This window comes from Mastomys coucha, unplaced genomic scaffold, assembly GCF_008632895.1.
Source record: "Mastomys coucha isolate ucsf_1 unplaced genomic scaffold, UCSF_Mcou_1 pScaffold23, whole genome shotgun sequence".
In the NCBI taxonomy this organism is placed as follows: domain Eukaryota; kingdom Metazoa; phylum Chordata; class Mammalia; order Rodentia; family Muridae; genus Mastomys; species Mastomys coucha.
In genome coordinates, this window is record NW_022196906.1 from 7,985,302 (window position 1) to 7,991,613 (window position 6,312).

Genomic DNA, 6,312 nt, shown 5'->3' on the forward strand with positions numbered 1-6,312 from the left:
GCACCATCCTGCTCGGCCCAGAGCAGCACATTTGTGAGGACTGATGTGAAGGAGCCTGAGTTGCGGGAACACATTCCCTACAAATTCATGACTTGATATGCAAAAAGAAATAAAGGACCTAAATTGGGGATGGGGCAAACAGCTGGCTTCCCTAAACTTGATAAAATAAAATAAGCATAGCTGCTAAAGGTTGTGTTTCAGGCTGACTCTGGACTGACAGCTTTTCTAATGTTGGTTCAAAGCAGGGAGCAAGTGTTCCCCATTCACTCAGTGTTTGGTGGGAGAGATGAAGTTCATTCCTCTATGGGCTCACACATGGTAGTTGTTAGGGTATGCTACCCAGATTTCCCTACATGGCTGAACACCCTCACTACTGTTGGAGAAAGACAGCATTTTTTGAAGCTCCCCTTTGCTCAGCAGAGTCATTTGGCTGAAAGATACAACTCTTTCCAGAGCTTTACACATCTGATAACTGGCCCAACAGGTAATATCAAGGTTGAGGACCCTGGCTTAAAGATAGAAGAAATGACATTTTGGGACCGAATGCCTCTTGGAGCAGCCAAGTTCTCTTCAAAGAGACTGAACCAGATCAACCTCTTTCTGTTCCATTCTTTCTTGTCTTCTCATGCACAGGCATTGATCCCAATATCAAGCCTTACTAAAATCTTCTGTTGTGTATTCAGGCTGATACAACAAAGCACACACGAGACTAGACAGCTTACAAACAACAGAAGTCTCTTTTTCACAACTCTGATCAAGGGGCTCAGACAGTTGGCATTTGTTTCTCATAGCTGGCCATGTTCTAGCAACGTCTTCAGGAAGCAGATGAGGCAAGGCGGCCCATTCATGAGAGCTCCACACTCATCACCTAATTGCCTCCCAAAGGTTCCTGTTCCAGATCTACGAGGGGAATTATTAGAGCTTGGAATATAAATACTGGATAGACACAAACACTCAGACATGCAGCCTCCTCCACCTTGCCCCGCTTCTCGGGAACTTCTGGCTGTTCTTCTGTGCATTCAGGGAGACAACAGAGAAGGTTTGGGGATGCTCATATTCCCACCTAGGTCCTGGTCTTGGATTTGCATAAGTGTAACCCACTAGTCCATGGAAGGTTCCATCCCATTAGAGAAATGTGGCTTAAATGTCATTTTTTTTCTTCAAATTGTATGAATGAGTTCATTAGTCATTGAGAATTTTATTCTCAGAGAGTGATATGCCCCAGAAATTTTATGCTGTCCCTTCAAATACCACATATATTCCCAGACATATTTGCTAAGCCTCCTACTGAATTAAGAATGACAGGGCTTATTTTTGTAGGAGGACAGAGAGTTCCAATTGATTTCTTTGTTTCTTCATTGACTTATTCGATCATCCATCCACTCAACAAATGCAATCTGAGCGTCTATTAATATAATAGGTACTGGGAGCCAAGAATGTGCTCTCTTTAAGTTTACATTACAGACATGGAGGGAGTCAGAAAATACGTGCAATTTGGTGGTATCAATTAATGAGCAATGCCATGAAGATAATAAAAGAAAGTAATATGAGAGAATATGACTCTTCACAATGAAGGATGTGGTACCAAAGAGGATGAGAGAAGTACCATACATACATTCAAAAATAAAACCTTGGATGAGGAAGAGATATTTGAATAAAGTCCTGCACAAGATCTACATGGAGACATTTAGAAGTACAAAGGCCCCAAGTGGAAGTGAACTCAGGAAAACAGAACAAAAGCCCAAATACTCTGTGTGCCTGATGTATGTTTAAAAAAGGGAGAAAAGATGAGGTCAGCAAAGAGCACAGAGTAGTTTTAATTATGACGTGTGTTTGTGTATGTATGTCTGGATGGATGTGCACATAACTCCAGTCCACATTCTTAACTATTGATCAACCTCTTGGTTCCCAGACTACCTGAGGGTGGACGTCCTAGCATACCACAAGTCTGGTGAGGAACTTTGGACTTTATTTGAAGGACATTAGGAGAACCTTGCCAAGAAGGTCATCAGCAGAGGAATGACTCCATTCCATTCCATTTGGATAGCCAGGATCCTTGAGAAATACCATAGTAAATGGGACAGCATTTATCCCAGCTATCAGTCAGAAGGTAAGAAATGGGGGTGCTTGAACTATGGTGAAGACTGGAGAGATGTGGGTGACTTAGGATGAAGACAGGGACCATAAGGGGAGTGGTCATGGTTTGCATGTGATGCCTGGAGAGTGAAAAGGAGACCAGAGCCAATCCCAGCAAGGCTTTCATCCAGTACCTGCTGCTGGTTGGGTTTGGGTGCGTTTCCTGAGAGAGTTAAGCTGCACTTGAGAATCCCTATAAATGATTGATGTGTTTTGCCTTGAGCAGCCCCTAGCTCTTCCTGACAGCACTGTCAGATACGCCCGGATCTTCATTCTTCTAGGAGCCTTCTGCTCCCCTGGGATATTATATAGACTATGGAAAGCCATTCTGTGCTCTTGCCAGCGTCTTTTCTGAAATTTGCCATGCTCCACTGTTTTGGGACACTTTATTATAAATGAGTAGCTAAAGGCAAAGTGTAATTAGGGACAAGGGCAGTGAGGCATGTAACGCTGGCATTGCCGTCAGCTCTGCACCCCCCACCCACTTACTAGTTCTGCACTATTACATTGCCACAGGGCCACTGCCTTCTGACACTACTAACTACCGCCATCATGCATCCTGATGGTTGGGGGTGGGGAGAGTCACAGGTAATGCTTACTGCACTACCATGAGGCTGCCTTTCCTCAGGCATTGATAGAAAAACAAATAAACTGGTTCAACCAGGTTCACATGTTTCTTCTAAGGACACCAGAAAGCACACAGACGACTAAAAGGAACTTTCAGAGTCCTCTCTATTTATTTGACAATAAAGGCATTTCATTAAATGGCACTCTCTATCTTTAATGTGGAAAATTTCCTGTGGTTTTCTTGGCTGCTATTGTGTGGCTTTGTGTTTGGGCGACAGCAACCAGCTCTGTTCCCATCTCCTTGGCTTTTCATTATGTTCCCTCTCTTGTTACTGTCAAACCATGACTTAGGTTATGGTACACACGTGCAGAGGCCTTGTTCACTGCTGGCTCTATTATTACATTTTACCACCTTCTCGTTACTTCTTTTCCAATTCTTGTTTGTTCTCCTTTTGTTTTGTTTTGTTTTGTTTCCCCATTGTTTTACTTTTGCATGTGCGTCTTTGGGAACCATGAAGAACAAGGCAGAGCACATGTCCTGAATACACTTGTGCTCACTGGTACTTTCAGATCTGTGTGGGCAAGAGTGCATTTTCTGTTTGGACTCCAAAGGAAGGGGTTTTAGGGGAGGTAGGTTGGAAATTACTGCAACACAAAGCTGAGCTCCGGAGCTAGAGTTCACACCAGCATTCAAAGGGAAGGAGTGCAGCAGAACATTAAATCTCAGGGAAACAGACCATAGTCTGTGTCACTGTCCACTAGGAATTTTGAGGATACTGTTGCATAGCAGGAGAGAAATTCTGTAAAAACATAAAAGGTTTTTCAAGAATCTTGAGACAGTACTATTAGAACCCCTAGAAAGGAGGAGGTCACAATCCCCTCCTCCAAATTACTTTTTGTTTGTTTTGTTTTGCTTTGTCTTGTTTTGTTGAGTCAGGGTTTCTTTGTGTAGCTTGGCTGTCCTGGAACTTGCTCTGTACACCAGGCTGGCCCTTCACATCACAGTTATCTGCCTGCCTCTGCTTCCTGGAGGATGGGATTAAAGGCACATGCCACCACCACCAGGCCTCCAAATTATTTTTATTTTTTTATTTTTTTATTTTTTGTGGTTTTTCGAGACAGGGCTTCTCTGTGTAGCCCTGGCTGTCCTGGAACTCACTCTGTAGACCAGGCTGGCCTCGGACTCAGAAATCCTCCTGCCTCTGCCTCCCAAGAGCTGGGATTAAAGGCGTGCACCACTACCACCCAGCCCCCAAATTATTTTTAATTAATTAGTGCCTCCATGTTTATGTACAGGTGTGTGCATGCACATGTGTGTGTGTGTGTGTGTGTGTGTGTGTGTGATGTGTATGTGTGTATGTGTGTGTTGGGAGGAGTTGTGTACCTGTGAGCTTCCTTTACTCTCCATATACCTCTAAAGGTCTGTTCATAAACCTGAGGTTCATGTGGGGTCCTGTCTCCACTCATCTTGGACATGCCATTGAAAGGAATCAAGGTTTGTCATATGAAAGGTCGAATTTGAACTCTGGTCCTCATGATGGCAGACCAAGGGCTCATAATTTCTGAGCCATTTCCCCAGACCCTTACTTAAATCCATTTACTTACAATGAAGCAGAAGCACCCTCATATTAATAGACACAGTCTCACACTGCCTTTTACCACAGGACGGGAGACCGATGTGGGCCAAGGCTGATGCCTGCCATTCTTCAGGTTTAGGGCTTAGGAGTCTGCAGGCAAGGATAGGGAGTGGAGCAGAAGTGAGGCTTTCAAGATCCTTCTAGAAGGAAGAGATAGTCATAAGTGACATGTTATAGCTGAGCATAACTCTAAAATGAGCAGAGCAGAAAAGAAAGATCATCTCCAATATAAGGATTTTTAGTAATTATGTGCAGAAGTTACACAAAAATCAGAGGTTTTTGTTTTTTGTTTGTTTCTCTCTTTCTTTGTATTCCACCATAAATCCCCTCTGAGACAGCACAAGGGTGCAAGTAGATTGTTGTAAGAGAGTTGAATGGGTAGGCAGTGAAGACAGAAGAGCCAACAAAATGGCCAAAAAGTAAATTACCATAAGAGAGAGCAGCGAGGGACCTCACAAGGACTTTGTTAATTTGGTCCTCAAAAACAAATAAAGAAAACAAAACAAAAACAAAAAAAAAAAACCATACATTCCTGGAAAATGTTAGATGTGCAAAATTTAATGGACCAAGCACTTGCAAAGGAAAAAGAGAAGGAAGCTAGGAGATGTGGGCCCAGTTGGTCAGTTCCTTTACAAATCCCATGGCAGTGGAGGACAGTGGGAAGGGAGGCTGGGGAGATGGCTCAGTCAGTAGGTGTTAGTTTTCCAAGGATGGGGAGTGTGTGTGGGTCCCTAGGATAATTGTTAGGCATGTAGAGTATGCTTTCGATCCTAGTTCTGGACTGGCAGAAACAGGAACGTCTCCAAAGCTTGCTGGCTGTAGTCGAACTCCAGGCTCCCTGGGAGACCCTATCTCAGATAACAAGATGGAAGCCAACCAAGGAAGAAGTCGAACTCCAGGCTCCCTGGGAGACCCTATCTCAGATAACAAGATGGAAGCCAACCAAGGAAGAAGTCTGACATTAACTTCTAACTTCCACATGCACTTCTACACATACATGTGTGCATATCCACACACATACAAATATGTACATGTGAATATACCACACATATACACATACAATTGTGTAGTTTTATGAAAATTTTAGACATCTATAGTAAAGAACCTGAGGCAAGGCTGCAGGTCAGAGGACACTGGTGTACCTCAGGAACATGCTTGCCCTAATTTCTTTCTCATTCCAGTCACTGGTAGTAGAAAAACAACTTGTTTGCATTGTAACTCTTTAAATAAATGAAAGCTTTTCTTCTTGGTTGCCCCATGCCCTCCACCGCTAACAAATCTCTTCCAAGTTTGACCCAATCTTCATGCCTACCTCCGGAGAGACCTAATGAACACAAGTAGTCCTGAGAGTTCTCAGAAAAGTAAAATAAGAATTTGAGACTGGCATCCTTGTTATTTATCAAAGAGGGAGTTTTCAGTGTGACTGGGAGACATGGATAGTTCCCACACATCCCAACACAAACTTTAGGTTATCTGCTAACAATTTCTCCTGTGGTAATGGGATCATGTCCTCACAGACCTAAGGAGGTCACCTTTTACAAACAGTGCAACGATTCAAGTATGTGAAGAATTTGAAGGAAAACGTTCTTTATGGTCTGCAGAACTGACTGGGCTCGGCTAGATTGTACTGATCCATTGAAGATGGATAATGAGAAACCGTGGGTCACTGATGACAAGCAGTTAAGGCTAAAGGAACATCTATCTCCTTCAGTGGAGAGGCACACACAGCTGGCCAACACACTGAAGATCTCGACAGACGCAGAACTTAAAGGATACTGAATGCTAAGCAAAAGCAGGCCTGTGGTTTCAAAGCTAGAATTCTGATAGGGACAACTTTGGGATCCTCAGGAGGGAACATTCTTGAAGACATTGTTTCTGAAGGTCCCCATGAACCATTTTCACTCTGTTGGAGAACACCGAAGGAGCCCAAAAGGCATCAGTTAAAGTCATCAGCCTCTTGCCAAGATCTTCC